At 57.0% G+C, this 16,298-nt stretch overlaps 1 protein-coding gene and 1 long non-coding RNA gene across 4 annotated transcripts in view; one reads left to right on the top strand and one right to left on the bottom strand.

Annotated features, from left to right (window-relative positions):
* The window catches only part of SORCS2 (sortilin related VPS10 domain containing receptor 2), a 446,054-nt gene that overhangs the window by 195,048 nt on the left and 234,708 nt on the right, over nucleotides 1-16,298 (bottom strand). The window lies entirely within an intron of this gene.
* LOC116283754 (uncharacterized) lies at nucleotides 3,258-8,072 on the top strand. Its single transcript, XR_012079103.1, has 6 exons — nucleotides 3,258-3,890; nucleotides 4,085-4,282; nucleotides 4,981-5,089; nucleotides 5,185-5,726; nucleotides 6,055-6,102; nucleotides 7,772-8,072. It is a non-coding gene; the product is annotated as an uncharacterized lncRNA (long non-coding RNA).

The following is a 16,298-nucleotide window of genomic DNA, read 5'->3' as shown; positions in this document are numbered from 1 at the left end:
GTGTCAATCACACCTTCCAACAGCGTTCTGAAGTCAGCAGTAAGGACATACCCTTTAGAGACAGAAGCTTGGAGGCTCAGAGAGGGGAAATGAGCAGCCCAGGGACGCACAGCCAGTTTGTGGCTCACTCACACCACTGCTCATCTCACAACCCTGGCAGAGTAAGCTCTCAGTAATGCCAGCTGATGAATGAATGGGTGAATGGCTGGACGGACACACAGATAAAGCAATTCTCTCTGCAGCTGCTGGAATCTGCTAAGTGGAGAAATACAAATCCATTGCCATGGGAAACAGGGAGTTAATATTTTCTCCAACAGAGCAAACACAGTGTGCCAAATGGAGCTGGATGCCAAGTATTTACCACAGGCCACAGCCTCCGCTGTTGGCATCTTCAGGCCTCATTAGACTCGGACCATAGCAGCCTCCTGCACTTTGGTGGGAGTAGTCTGCTCAGATTAGAGAAAGTTCCTTTTCCACCACACTGTTTCCTGGGGTTCAAGCAAGTAAGACACCATGGCTGACAGCAGATGTAGCCCTGGGCTATCCCCCGTTGTCCCTACTGGCTTCCAGTGGCCTCCTCACTCCAAATTACAGCCTGACTAGGGAGTGGGGACTTAACCCTTAGCTGGGCACCACATGGCCGTGTCCTCTGCCTGGTATCCTGGCAACACCTCTGGGAGGTAGGTGCCATTACCCCCATTTTACAGATGGAGAAATGGAGGCACAGAGGAGTTAGGAGTTCCTACGTTCCTACGTTCCCCAGCAGGATCTGCTCTTAAGTGTTGTCCATGGACCATCGCCTAATCTTTAGTTCTAGAAGTGCAGGACCACAATCACCCCGTTTTCCTATGAGAAAACTATTGACTCACGAAGGTCACATGGCAGAACAGGGCCTCTGACTCGGAGCCTGCCACGAACACCCTCACCGTGCAGCCACTGGGAGAGATGCCCTCACCGGGCCGAGCTCTGTGTGCTGACCACTTCCACGTTGGATTTTTCTTCCTCTCTACAACACAGCAAAGTGGGCTGGTCTACACGGACCATTCAACTGTCCCAGGGCTGGCCAGGGACAACGTAGGTGGCAGCTGTGGGAGGTGGGGTGTGGTGCCAGCCGTGGGGGTCTGCCAGGTGAGCAGAGCAGGAGACCAGCAGGGCCAGGAGCTGCCTTTGGGAACCAGCACAAGGTGGGAGGGGACAGTGGTGCCTGCAGGATCTGAGATGTGAAGGGACAGGGAGAAGCTGAGACTCCTGAAGAGAAGAGGCCAGGCTGGGGTCCAGCGGGGGTAGGGTTGTTGGGCCCCTCCTGGTGTGGGGTGGACCAAGCTGGTTTCACGGGCACACGGGCTAGCCATGGCCTGTTTCCTGGGGCTGATGAGACAGTTCAGTGTGGTCAGGCTGTAGGTCACCTGTGTTGGCCCCTGGGGAGCACATGGTCACTTCCACCTGTGTCTGCACCTCTTCTGTGACCACCTCCATCCCCATCTCCAGTCTGTGCCAGCATCTCCCCTGTACCTCTGTCTACACTGTCTCCGTCTGTTTCTGTATCAGTAGCTGTATCTGCATCTCCATTTCCAGCTCCAGCTCTGTCTCCAGCTCCAGGACCATCTGTATTTCCACCATCAGCTCCCATCTCCTCTCCTGTATCTGTACGCACTAGATTCAAGTCAGCGTCATTACCACCTTCGTATTTCTAGAAGATGATGACACTGTACCAAGGCTCTGTTGCTTTATTTCTAAGCAAGTGGTTTCACCACTTTCACTCAGCCGGGAATCCCAAGGCCAGGAACGTGGGGGACGCACGTCTGGATTTTTTCTCTTTTGAGGTTGGATTTCCCTGCTCTACCAAGTAACAATTTTCCTATTTGGGGCTTCTCAAAAGATGACTAAGATTATATATATAAGGTTATGTAAAGCATATATTTTTTAAAAATATATTATTAGTTTTTGAATTCCCTAGCCCCTCAGGTGAGTTTGGGCTCCCACGCAGAGACAGGCCTGTGATGTAAGTGCCAGGATGTTATTACTGGCAGCCTCTCTGCTCGGCTGTTTAATTTTAAAACATGAAATCGGGTGGACCTTGTCCAATAAATGCACTGAGACATGAAGGAGTAGCCAGATATTTTTTTCAAAAAAGCAAAATGGCATTTAAATAGGCTGCCCATCCCATGGGTCACTGACATCCTAATGGTTTTATAGTGTTCTTTTCTCCCTCAATTGCTGAGGCTGAAGAAATAAACCTGTGTATCTCTCCCTGTATCTCGAAATAAACTGGGTCAGTGGGTGGCCTCAGGGCGAAGGGCCAACCTCTCCTCCTGCACAGTGATCTTGAGCACGAGGGTCAACTGGGCAACCTGGCTTTAAATTCCAGCTTCACCCCTTCTGGCCAAGTGGCCTTGGGCAAGTCCCTTCCTTTCTCGCACCCCACGCGTGCTCCCTGTCCTCAGGGTGTTATGGGCCAGAAGGGAGACAGACCTGCAAGTGGGAGTCGCAGGGAGGGATGCGGTGACAGTAGGGAAGGCTGCCAGGGGTGGGCCCACAGGTAGAACAACTGGGTTCACGCAGCCCCTTCTTATAAACAGGAGGAACCATTCTGATCAGACCCCTGACCGTCCCATTTCCACATTTTGACGGCGTTCATTTGCATTCACACACACTGTCCCTTTGAGAACAGAGACTGCTGCTCGGCTCAGGGTTCAGAATTGGTGACCAGCCTCATGGGGACCAGTATGGCCACAGGATTCTCTTCCCCCACAAGGAGAAGTCGTCCTCAGACGCAAGAGCTAGGGATGGTTTGTGAGCCCTGTGAGGCCTTGTTCCGACCTCCCCTCTCCCTGTTCCCCTGGAGAGCCCCTCTGCTTCTAACCTCACAACACACGTTCCTTGTTTTGGCGGACACAGGGGCCTCAAGAGCCAGAGACAGGCTAGAGGCCATCCCCTCACTTTCGAGGATGCAGCTGGTAAAATGGGACGATGACAACGCCAGCCGCTCTGGGCTGCCGCACAAGGGCGGAGCGTCCACCTCGGGTCCAGAGACAGGGAGCTTGATTTCAGGTTCGTCAGACACCCACGCTCGCCGCCGGAGCCCACGCTCCTTCCAAGGAGATCGGGGTGACTGTTCTTCCAACGTAATTACAGTGGAGATGAAGAAAATCACTAACCCGCGGGCAGGTGCGCAATTAATGTGAGGAACTTAATTGCGTCTTTGCGGGGGCAGATCTCCCTGGTCGAGACGTACTTTCAAAAGAGAGAAAGCGGAAGGAGGGGAAATACATCTCCAGATTCCTTCTGTCTCAAGGCACAGAGACACAGTAAGACAACACAAAGGTCCCCTTTGTCCGTGGGGACACTGGGGTGCAGAGAAGTCTGCTGTCTTGCCCTGGGTCCAGTTCGGGCGTATCTGGCGCGGAGGAAAGCACTCCAGCCGCAGGGCCCCACGAGGCTCGCCGCCAGTCCTGACCGCCCGCGCCAGCCCGGCGCCCTCGCCCGAAAGCCAGGTGGTCAAACTGCACGCGCGCCCCACGACCTGGGCGCTCACGGCTTCACGTCCACCAGCAAACAGAGCGACCGACTCGGAGGGAAGCAGGCGGCCACGAACGACGGATAACATCGTCACAGATGTGTCGCTGCTTCTATTTTCCCTCCAGGAAAGAGAAAGATAAAAAGGTGAAGGCTACCTACACCTGGGAACCAAGACCAAGAACGGAAGAAAGGCTCCAGCCGGAGCGCTGGGGGCCACGTGGGCTGGCGGCGGTCATAGCGGAGGGTTGGGCCCCGCTGGGAGAAACAGAGGCCCAGGCCCGCGGCGGCGGGGGCTGCTGGGGGAAGGGCTCGCCCAGCAGCACAAATCTCAGGGCCCTGGAGAGACACGCGGGGCCTCTCCCAGGGTTCAGGTGAGATGAGGGTCCGGGGCGAACTAACGCGTGCACGTTGACGCAGCTGCAGGGGCTCTGAGGGGCGGGCGGGCCGCGGGCCGGGTCTGCAGGCATTTATGCAGGAGTTTCCACGGGAGACCACGGGCCCTGGCACGTGGCCAGAATTGGGTCTGATGAACGCGAGGTTTAGTTCCGGGTCTTGTTCCGCACAGGCTGCCACAGGGCCGGCTTGAGCACTGAGGCTGGAGCCACTGCAGCCGAAACTGACACCCGGTGGGACATGGGGGACACAGCCCTCCTGCCCCTGCCCTCCGGCCGCCAGGGTCCTCCCTGAGTCACTGAGACGTGCCCAGGACCCCGACTAAGCCTGTGGTCTTTCCCCGGGAGGCCTCCCGGGCCTTCCATGTGAGGTCAGTTCCTCTCCATCATGTCACCAGTTGTCCTCAGGTCTGAGGCCGGGACCCCAGCAACAGATGAGGACTCCAGCGTGGGACAGTCCTCTGGGAGGTGATCCCAGGAGGTGCCTGTAGAGGAACAGGGAGGTGGGACGGGAAAGGGTGCATCAGTAAGAATCACGAGGAGAGCTCAGGGCTGCCGGTCCCCTGCAAGATGGCATGGAGCAGGCTGGGAGTCGGGAAGCTGGGGCAGGGACGCCTCCTCCTGCCCTCCTGGGTGGAGTCTCCTCCAGGTGTTACCTCCCAGCCTGCAGGTACTTCCTGCTGCCTGACAAGCAGCCTGAACACAGAGAGCCCTCGGGAGGGGCCTGAGTTGAAGGTGAGGGTCGGGGTTGCATGCTGCGTAGGGGAGGGCGGCTGGAATGAAAGCCCCTGAGGTTGGAGGTCATGTCCATCTTGTCCTCCACCAAGGTCCACACAGTGGTTGGAGATGCTGGCTATTCAGGGCTATTTGTCTAATTAATGAACAACTGAATGACGTGGCCTGCAAACCAGGGTTACCCGGGAGCGGCGATGGCCGGCTCGCCACCCACCCCGGGCTGCCTCCTGCTGAGAATACACCAGGCCCCCAGACTCCCCCATCCTCGTCTGCCTGCCGCCCAGCCAGGCGAGAACCATAGAAAATTGTGTTTCAAAACTGCCCCTCCTCCCAGGTGCATTTGTCTGCCTTTTCCACAAAGTTCCTGGCAGCCCTCAGGCTTCTACATTCCATGACAGTGAATTTTCTGGAAGAGACTGCACAGATCTCCTCTGCCTTTGAAGGTCTGCTTTACGCTACTCCACTTTTATGAAAGATCCACCTTAGTACCCGTTTTCGCGAACCAAAAGAAATCTGAAGAGGATCTTTCTTTTTACAGAAAAAGAGGTGAAAAGCAAAAATCACATTCGATGTGCGTCCTGCAGCGAGCTGTCAGAGGCAGCACGCCCAGGGCAGTGAGAGCTGCACCCCAGCACCACCCAGAAACGACACTCAGCAGCTCAGCATCCAGGCCCTCGTCTCCGCCAGAGCTGAGAATCAGGTCTGTCAGCCTCTGTGCTTCGTCCCGAGGTGTTTTGTGCAGGATGTGTCCTAAGGTAATCGCTACTTTGCTTTATGCCATTTTGGCTCATGGAAGGGTTTGTAGGCACGCTCCCCCCACCCCCGGGATAGCACGGAAACCTATATGGGGTCTGGATCTGCCTCTCCCACTAGGCCGTGACCTAGGGCAAGTCACTGCCCCCGTGAGCCTCAGCTTACCCCTCTGTGCAGTGGGATCATGGAAGCACCTGTCTCCTCGGGTCGGGTGGGGATGAAATATGTCACTTCCTGAGTGCAGGGCCCGGCACGGAGCAAGCCCTCACTGCGGCAGGAACCACGACTGTGGGTTAATGGAGAAATCCAACCTTGGATTCTTTGGAGGTGATGGTGTGACCTTTGTAACCCTTGTCAGGGACCCAGCCAGGCAACGAGCTCACCGCGGTCAGGCTCTTGGCTGAGGAGCTGGGGTGCTCCTGATGTGAAGTGTAGCAAGACGGCCTTGTCCTCCGCTCAGTGTGCCAGGGGTCAGCAGGGTTGGGGGCCCCCCTAGTTTATGAAGCGCCGCGCAAGTCCCAGGCCTCCCAGAGCCTCCGTCTCCTCATCTGACAATAGCAGCAACCCCACAGGGCTGTGAGGAGGGCCGAACAAGACCCTCCTCTGAGACGCCCAGCTCTCCTCACAACATCATCCTTTCTCCCCGTCCCTAAAGGACCAAACAGCCAGACCAAAGGAAGGAGGCCCGTCAGAACACGGCAAGGTAGGATGTGGAGTCCTTAGCCACAGAAACCAGCCGTGAGAAGCTGCTGTCTGTCTCTACCACTCTGACCCTCAGTGTCCTCTTCTACAGAACGCCAAGTCATTCACAGCAGTGCTACTTAGAGTAAATTAGGTCACGTGTACAACAATAAGAGCCCCCACTCGAGTTTTATTCTGTCCCACTACTCTGTGCAGGTACCACTAACCTGTTGCGCAGGCACTGGTACCCAGGTGCACAGCCCGGCAGCGCTGGAGAGGCAGCGCGGGCCTCTCTGCTCTATAAAGCCCAGCTGTGTCCGCAGCTGCGGGACGTCCGCAGCCCCTCGGCCCCTTCCCTGGTCAGCAGGTCCCTCCCTAGGCCAAGTCCCTCTGCCTGGCTCCCCGGGAAGGCCCCCCTTCCAGCCCAAGCCCTTCCCACCCACATCTACTTCCTTTCTGTGGCTTTGGCCTTTTCGAATGTGGCCCACGAATAATGAATCCCTGTTATAAATTTAGAAAACGGCCCTTCTCCCTGCAGCTTGGCCTTTCTCTTTATTTTTATCATGCTGGTTTGCAAGAAAACTACTGATCTCTTGAAAACACATTTTTCCCTCAACTGATTTCCTGACAACCAAAATTAAGTTGCTAATTTCACAGCATCTGTGCGGAGCCCCACTGGTTGCTGCCCCACGTTGGGAGTTAGGGAAGGGGTGGGGGGGGCCCCAGGAGCTTTCCAGAAAGTTCTAATTCCTGGGGGCTGGGGGCGGGGCGGGGTGCTGTGATGGGAAGGGCCCGGGCCTTGGAGTCAGACACGGGGGGGAGCCCTCCCTGGGCAGCCCGGGCAAGCGATTCATTTCTCTGGGCTTTTGGTCCCTTATCTGAGCAACACAGAGGCGAGGACGTTCTTTGCAGGCGTCCTGAGGGAGTTTTGTGACATAAGGACGCAGAGATGGGTGGTGGTGCCAGCACAAAGGGGGCCCCACTGCTTCTGTCTCCTCCCTCCCCGCCTTCATACTTTGGACTTCATAAGGCACTAGAAGAACCTTCCGGAACACTCTCTAGAAAGTTTGAACTCCCTCCCCCGTCCACTCTCCCTGGCGGGATTTTGGAGTTGACCTGTGCCTCCAGGGTCCCTCTGGGTCTGGGTATGCTCCCTTTGCGCCAGGCCTCACCCCTTCCCTTCCTGACCCTTCGCTCCACCAGGCCTGGGCAGGGGCCAAGGGCACAGGAAACGGGCGTCAGTGGGGGATAACCAAAGGGGATGCCCAGAAAGTCACAAAGCCCTGAGCTACAGGGGGCACCAGCCCAGCCCTCTTCACTGGCCCGTCCTCCCCTCTCCTTCCCCAACCCCCATCCTCACCCTTTCAAGGTCAGCGCCAGAAGCCTTTTCCTGGTGACTTCCCTCATTAATTTAGGCCCTGTCCTTCTCTTGTCCTGGCAGAGTGACTACCCCCACACTCTACAACATCAGGCTTTTCTTGTCAGCCTCCCCACCCCCGCCTCCAGCCCACCAACTGACACACTCTCAGGCTCCAAGAGTCTCGAGAACTAGACCCCACCTCAGGCCGCCCACCAGCCCCGCCCGAGTCCTACAGGAGAGCTTTTGCCCAGGGCTCAGCACAGCTCCTGGCAGCATGAGCGCTGGGTGAGCAAACGAATAAACGGGCTAACGAGTAAATGAATCTGAACAGATGCAACTGTCAACCGTGAAGACCTGTCTGGCTGGAGACTCTGAGCCACGCCGTGCTCAAGGCTGCAGGCTCAGACCATGATCCCACCTCTAACCAGCTGTGTAGTCTTCACAAGTCACTCAGCCCCTCTGTAAAGGGGAGAGAATACAGCACAATAAAAGAACCCATTTCAAAGGGCTTCACGGTGAGTGTTAAATCATTCACGTGAATGAATTAACACAGGGTGAGAGCTCAATAAATGGAGTTTGCTATGATGGTAATAATGGTGATGATGATGGTGTGGTGGTGGTGGTGGTGGTGATGGTGATGATAATGGTGGTGGTGATGATGGTGATCATGGTGGTGGTGATGGTGGTGGTGATGGTGGTGGTGGTGATGGTGATATCATAGTGAGGATGATGAGGATGGTGCTGATGGTGCAGACAGTGCTGGCAGGACGTGCTGGGGGAAGATAAAGGGAGCCACCACTACTCTGGACCTTTATGTGTCAGCTGCTGTGCCAGCTGTTTTACCATCAAATATCAAAGTTCTGAACATAGTGATGCCTCAGTTCACTGGGTGACCCCAGTAAAGGCTGGGGAAGGGCACCAGGCTCTCTGGACGTCTCAGTTTCTTTCCTGGGTACATGGGGCAATGTCCCTTGGTCTGGAATTCCTTCACAGGGTTGTCATGCAGCTCAGATAAAGAAGCTGAGAGTCGAGTGCAAAGGTTTCCAGACTGCAGAGACCAGAGGCTGCTCTCCTCCCTCCTGAGCCTCAGTTTCCCCATTTGCACAAGGAGCTGGCTGATGTTCATGGTCCCCCAGACCCTCCCAGCTGTGAGGTGCTGGGAGCCAAGGGCCCTCGGGGCAACTATTTATTTCTGAGATCAACAGGTTGGGTGGGCGGGGTGTGGAAGAGGGAAGCTTCATGGGCGTGGCCTGTGCTGGGAATAGCATTTGACCTCTCAGTACTGCTGGTCCCATTTACTGGATAAGGAAGCTGAGGCTCAGAGAAACGGGGACAGCTGCCAGAGAACATGCAGCAGGCTGGGGGTAGAGATGCACACCCAGGTCCTCCCTGGCTCACGTGGACTAAGCAGGACATCGAAAAGCAACCCCGGACACTGTCCTGCGGGGCCCAGCACTGGCCACCCGCAGCTTTGGCGCCTGCGTGTCCTCCTGGCTTCCACAGAGTGTGTTCCTCATTTTCCGCATTTTCGACTCCAGCCTGTTGGGTTCGCCCTGTGCAATCTTGTGCAGCCCTTGTAAGGGGAGGGCCTGTCCCAAACCACCATGGGCTCCAAGCTCCCTCTGCTCCCAGCACAGCGAGGGCGGCCTCCTCTCTTCTGTTTGCTTTGGACCCTGAGTGGCTGCATCTGCTGGCCGACTGCACTCAGGAGTCCTCAAAGGAAGCGGGAGGCCTCCCTGCATCATTAACAGCCTGGTCTGAGCATGCAGCCTGGGGGCCTGGGACCAGCACCAGGCTTGAGCCAGACCACAATTTGAATTGCAGTCCTGCCAGCTGTGTGACATGGGGCAGGTCGCCCACCCTCTCTGAGCCTTAAGTTCCCCACTGCCCAGTGGGCTCCATCACAGCCTCATGAGATTGCCTCGAGGAAGGGAGGAGACACAACCCAGGGCTTGTGGTTCTCAGCAAACGAGAGTGCCCTTCCCCGGCCCCTCAATGGGCCACCACCAGGGTTACAACACGATCACATTCGGACAGCGCTTGGCACAGACCGGGGCTCAGGGAAAGGCACTGCCCACAGGGCCCACGGTCCTAAGCTGCTGTTTTCCTTGTCAACACCAGAAGCGGGAGGTCCCTTGCAAGGTGGGTGCACCACTGCGGTCACAGGGGCCCCCACTTTCTAGTCCCTGGGATGGGCCCACACATACCGCCCCCCCTGTGAGAAAGGCAAGGCCAGCCTGATCATTCCTGTTTCACAGATGAAGATCCTGAGGTTCCAAGAGGCTCAGTGATGTGCCCAGGCCCCCAGCTGGTCAGGGCTCTAGCAAGGCTGGGGTTTGGGTCTGGGGAAGGCCAGACACCAAGCTCAGCTGTCCATCCAGGGTCAGTGGGCACATCCCAGTGGTGGTTGGAGCCGGGGAGGGCAGCAGGAGGGAGGAAAGGGTGGCCGAAGGGCACAGCCTCAGAGAAAGCTGGAGGAGGCCTCAGCCTGACAGAAACCTGGCCTGACCTCCCCCAAGGAGCAGGTGACAGGGGGAGACACCAGCTAGGAAGTCACTCCCCCTAGAACTCTGCTGACTACCAGCCCATCCCTAACTTGGGGGGAGATTAGCTTTAGAAGACACAAGTACAGGGCAATGTGTTTGCATGTGAATGGGTAAGAGGTAACATCCACAGAGCCCAAACCATGCTCTAGGCATCTCCCAGCGGGCACTCAACCTTCTCTATGAACAAGATGTGAATGGCCCCATTTTAAAGATGTCAAAACTGAGTCTCAGAGAAGCACAGGGATGTACGGGGTCAATCTGAGCTCAGCCTTGTCTCACTCTCCAAGTCCCTGCTTTCTGCTGCATCTTCCTTTAGTCCAAGTGGACCCCAGGGTGCTCTGGGGTCTGAGTTGACGCAGATCCAAGCAGAGACAGTCCCGATAGTTTCCACCACACCCAGCATCTCATCTGGACAGGCGAGGTCACGGCACCAAGGCTGGAGGTACAGTCCCAGAGCCAACGCACAGACTCCAAGCCCACTGCCCCTGGCCTGTGGGGGCCTGAGCCAGCTGGGCCTCCCCGGCCTCCCTAACGTACCCCATCAACAGGGATAACAGTGCCAGCGCTGCCTCAAATGACAGCTGTGAGGCACAGAGCAGCTACTGAGCCCAAAGAGCTCAGAGGAGCATGTGGTGCAAGGACTTAACAAATGCTTAATGAACGCCAGCGGCTACTGCCAAAGGAAGGTTCCTTTTACAGATGCAAACACAGAAGCTCTGAGAGGTTAAGTCACGTGCCCAAGGTCACACAGCTGGTATCAGGAAGAGTCAAACACAGATGGATCTGAATCACAGCAGTCCCTCTACATTTATTCAGTCAACAAGCATGAGATGAGCACCTACTGTGTGCCACACTTTGCGCGAGTGCCTGGGTATCCAGGGACATGAACGTGCAAAGTGCAGCTGCTGTGACCGCCTGCGGGGAGGACGTGCTCTCATAGGGACCTGGGGACAGAAGCAGCAGATACGATTCACAGTCAAGTGCAGGAAGCTCAGAGCTGCTGTGGGAGCACAGGTGAGGATGCCCCACCCTGACAGCCTCAGGGGCCACCCAGCACCACGGACAGCCTCCTGGGGGACAGGACATCCACACAGGACTGGAGGGTGAGGACGGGTTACTCAGGCAAGAGGGCATAGGGAACAGCATGAGCTGAGGTCTGGAAAAGAAAGCCAGCATCGTGTGCTCAGAGAATGTCAAGTAGGTTCAGAGTGGGAGGAGCTTAGAATTGGGGAGGTGGAGACCTTGGGGCAGGATTTGGTTTATATCCACAGGTGGGCAAAGGGAAACCAGTGAAAGGATTCACTGGCAGGAGCGTTAGCAAAGTGGGGACGCGCTGGAGGGGGCAGGATGGGCAGCTGGGATGCTGGTAAGAAAGAGGATAAGCAGTCTGCCCCCATTTCACTGGATCCCCCCGGGGGGGCGGGCAGACTGGGTACGAAAGGACGCCAAGCTCCGGCGCTGTGATGCCTGTGGGGCTGTCCGTCTTTCTCCCCCATGTGTGGAGTCCCTGCTCCTGCTTGTGTTCCCCCCGCCTCCTTCAGGAACAGGCGGTCTCTAAGCTGGGGTCTCCTGACTGCAGTGGGCTCTGAGGCTGGTCCCCCAGCAGTGGCAGTCCTGAGGCGCCAGCACAGCCCTGAGGACGGATGCTTTACAAGGCCAACCCAGGGGACAGGAGCATTCCTGCCAGCGAGCCCTGTGGCCTCCTCAGAGGGCACCCTTCCTGGAGGAGGGCTGCCTGGGAAGGCCCCACCCCCTAAACTCCCTGCACTGCCCAGGCCCGGCAGAGGGATGCACTCGCGGGCCCCCACTGGCCCTAAGAGGGGTCATTTCCCTTATGCGGAACAGGAGGGAAATGGTCTTTTCCATGACGCTGTGAGAGGGGAGGACAGGGGCTCCCAGGGCCCCCAGACAGGCAGGCAGGACCTAGAGAATAAATAATCGGCAGAGTCCAGCGCCAGGCGGTGGCCCTTCCCCGGCCGGAGCTGTCAGCTCCCAGTCTCGGGTCACATCTGCTCTCTGTCCCACCCCTACTTCTGAGTGTGGCCCTTGGGGCCTCAGCCCCGGGACCCTCCCTTTACCCCACCCCGGGCCCCCGGCCTTGCATCATGCCCTCCTGCTGCCCAAGGCTCTTGTAGACCCTGCTTCAAACCTCCAGTGGAAGGTGCGGCAGGCCCAGCACTCCCCGCCCCTTCTCTCCTCCCTGAATCCCTCCACGCCACTCAGGAGCCCCTCCCCAGCCCCCTCACTCCCCAGCAGGACTCTCGAGGGGGACACAACAACTCGCGAATGAAGGTTCTGGACTGGGGTTTGGCGGAGCTCCTGTGTTTTCTGAAACACAGACGCCGTGAACATCAGAGATGGAGCCTGGACCTAAGCCACGTGAGATAATCTTGATTCAGAAATTCCGTGCCTCCCTTTTTGCGCACAGACAGGGTTTCAAACCTGAAATACCAGGCTTCTAGTTGTCTTATTGGCAGGGAACATGTGGACGATTTAAAACGCCAAATCAACCGCAAGATGTTGGCAAGGCCCGGTGGGGGGTGGTGGCAGCACACCATGTGGATTCTTTACCACAGGAGAAAGGATCCCCAGGAGAGGAACCCTCCAAAGTCTTAACACCGCCTGGACAGTGGCGACGTGGCACCTGATGCCCCGGCGAGCGGGAACCTGTTCACCAAGGCACGAGCGATCATGTGGCCACAAATGCTGAGGTCGAGTTAGGGTGCTCAGAAGTAGCGGGGTCTGCAAAGGCGAGCTCAGGGAGGCACACCTCTGAGTGTATGACTCTCAGCAGCCCAGCCCCGCTCCCTGCCCACCAGAGGCTGGAGACAAAGTCCAGGAGCCAATGAACCCAGAGAGATGGCTTCTGGCTCCAGATTTGATCAGCATCCATCTCCCCAGCTGGAATGTCGGTCCATGAGGGTGTCCCCCAGCCCTAGATGGTGCCAAATCATTACTGAATGAAAGAAAAGATGAATGTGAACATGTTGTACACCAGAAACTGACACACTGTAACTGACTATACTTCAGTGTTAAAAATGAATGAATCAGTAAAGGAATGAGAAGCGCATGAGTACGTAAAAGAAGCCAGTGGCCACTTACCCTAAAAGGAAGTATGGGCATGTAGGATGACAAAGGTGGACTTACCTGCCCAGGATGTTCTAAGTACCAAAGTCTGTGCATGTTTACAAAGCAGCTTTATAAGCGGATGTGATAGTTGATTTACAATAAGAAATATATATTTGGTCCTCCCTCCACTCCAGGCACAGCACTCCTAAAATCCTGGGAGGTTCCAAAGTGGCAGAGCCATATCTGTGTCTTTTATCAGGTTAGTGAGGTGACTTTTGGAAAGACCCCAGGTCACCTAAGGCTGGGGGCTGCCAGCCGGGGAGCCAACTCGGTGGAGTCAACTCGGGGCAGCCCTGCGGGTCGGAGCCCTGTACCTGGGGGTCCGACACTATCTGCAGGTAGACAGAGTCAGAACTGAGCTCACTATCACACCCGGCTGGTCCCGAGACCGTCTGGTATTGGAAAGAACTCACAGGTCAGAATCGGTGTCGGAATTATAACTGCTTTAAGACCCAAGGATCTCTGCTCATCTCCGAGGCGCTCAGAAGACAGACCAGGTCAGCACTCACCACACTTCAGCAAAGAGAACGCGATGCTTTGACATGAAGCAACCAGCGATGTGAGTGCCACTGGTGGCCCCTTCTCCAAGCCTATAAATGAAGCAACCACTCCCGTCCTGGTGAGTCGCAGGGGCTGTGGGTCGAGGCAGTGAAGTCTGGGAGGTGCTGCGTGAGGGACGGGGGCACCAGGAAAATGGGGCAAGGGGTCTATAAGAGGGGCCTACGCAGGTGCGGGCGCCTCTACCACGTGGAGCGGGGAAGCAGGGCACGGGAGGACCCGTCTGCCAGCCTGATTTCCCAAGCTCCGAGGCTGCAGCTGACCCACGGGACCCCAATCAGAGCCCTAAGACCCACTTCGGACCCTGGTTGTGGGGCCCTCCCGAAGACTGCACAGCTGTGGTTACCACTGTGGGTCCCAGTGAGTCCAGGGGCTGGGAACACTCAGTTGGTGACAGCAGGCCGGGCTGAAGGACTTGGCAGAAAGGCAAGCCAAGGCACACGGACCCCGCAGCGCTCGCTGGAGTCCGCGGCAGACCTCGCCGGCTCGCCGCCAGGCGACCCAGCGTGCCTGAAACGCCGAAACCTCTCGGCCCCCTCTCGGTTAAACTGCTGGAGAAAAAAAGCACAGAGCTTGCCGGGGAGTGAGCTCTCTGCCCTGGGTTCTTCCTCCTTTGTCCCCGGGCCACGCCTGATGTCTACAAAGAGGAATTTTCATAGAATCACGGCAAGCCTGGGAAATAAGACCATTTGCCGTGACCCCTAATTAAGACACAGAGCACACACAGCCAGCACCGCTCCGTGGTGCAGCCGCTGCGGCTTAATTGAGAGAAAGAAAGACGCGGAAGTAGATGGCCAGGCAGCATGGGCCGGGGGCGGGGGGCTGCTGAGCCTGAATTAGGGCCGGACTCCCCCATCACGGGAGTCTCGTGGAAGCTGATATTAGCACACGGTCTCCCTGCGGGCTGGTGATCCCCAGACGGTGGAGGGGCAGAGGCCAGCGGAATGCAGCTGGGTCTCTCCAACACCGGAGGGTAATCGAGAATGTTAACAGCTCCATTTTCATATTTTTCCATACAATTTAGATCACAGCCAACAAGCTGATGCCGCCCAGGTTCTGATGTTGGAGGTAATTCTCAGGGCAGCCCAGACAAGGGGCAGGGACCTCAGGTTCAAGACTGATCTCTGCCTCACCGCACAGGGATCCTGGGCACATCACAGCCTCTCCAGCCTCCTTCCCTTACCTCTGTAAGATGGGATGGCTGTGTCCACAGGTGAAGGTCCTTCTGGTGATTGAATGTCACTGGGAGCTCGGGAAAGCAGAACTTCGGTTTATTACCGAGAGACGGCTCCTGTTGCTTCTGATGTTGGTGGGCTTCTTGGTTCAGGGAGAGACCTGCAGGGGCCCCTTCTGCACACATGTGGAGGGAGAGTCATCCAGCCCCTCCCAGGAGGGGCCAGCAGTGGAGCGCCATGCCCTCTGAGCTGACCTTTGGGGAAGTGAGAGACAGGGGTGTGTGGGGACCAGGGAGCATCCTGGACAGACAGCCTGGGACCTCATCCTCTCCCCTCTGGGATCTGTAGGGCATTGAATAGGGACCTCCAAAAGACACGTCCGTATCCTAACCCCCAGAACCTGTGAATGTGACCTCACCTGGGAAAGAAATTTCTTTGCTGATGTGAGGAAGTTAAAGAATCTCAAGACAAGATCATCCTGGATTATCCGAGCAGGGCTTAAATCCAGTGACGAGTGTTCGTGTAAGAGGCAGAAGAGAAGACACACAGACACACAAGGAGAAGGCCACGTGAAGAGACGGGGCGGGGGGGTGGGGGATGCAGCCACAAGCCAAGGAGCGCTGAGGGCCCTGAAGCTGAAAGAGGCAAGGATCCTTCGCTAGGGCCTTCGGACGGAGCACAGCCCTCTGACACCTTGATTTCAGACATCTGGCCTCTAGCACCGTGAGAAAAGGAATCTGTTATTTTAAACCCCTAGTTTGTTACAGCAAATGCAGGACACTGACCAAGAATCAGAGTAATCAGGGGGGTCTCAGCTGGGCCAGGAGGCGGCGGTTCAGCCCCAGGTGCCCCAGCAGCACAGGCGTGAGGACCCTCAATGGTTCCTTCTTGTGAGGAAAAGGAATCCGTCCTGGTGACCCTGCCCAGGGCCAGGGAGTGCAGAGGAGGAGGCTGAGTCCAGCCCATGACCCTCTGTCCCCAGCTTCTCTGGCTCTGCCAACAGCCACCCTGCAGGCTGGTCCAGACTCCGAGGGCAGCACACTGGGGCCCCACTGGCTGAGGGGCAGCCCACAGGGCTCCTCAGACTGGGCAGGGCTCCTTTTCAACCACTGGGAAGAGCATTCGCAAAAGCCTCAAGAATGCTGGCGTCCTGCTATGATGAGCACAGCTCAATGGAAACAGAAAGAGCTGTTTCTTCCCGTGAGTGGGAATCCAAGGCTGTGATGGGGTGACCTCGGTGGGCTCTGTGGTGCCTGGTACCAGCGTGAGCTATCAGACAGGGGCCAGGATGCTGACTGTGATGCAGGGAGTGACGATGGTGGTAGGGCTGCTGGCTGGGCCCTGGTTGACCTGCTTGGTTTAGGGAACTCCCCTGGGTTGAGCTGCCACCCCCAGCCCCGCCCTGACCCGCCTGCCTCCCAGCTCTGAGCCTCCCCCTCATTCCCGCCTC

The sequence above is a fragment of the Vicugna pacos genome, chromosome 2 (assembly GCF_048564905.1).
Source record: "Vicugna pacos chromosome 2, VicPac4, whole genome shotgun sequence".
Lineage (NCBI taxonomy): Eukaryota > Metazoa > Chordata > Mammalia > Artiodactyla > Camelidae > Vicugna > Vicugna pacos.
Note: the sequence above shows the minus strand (reverse complement) of the source record. Positions and strands in the feature narration are given on the sequence as shown.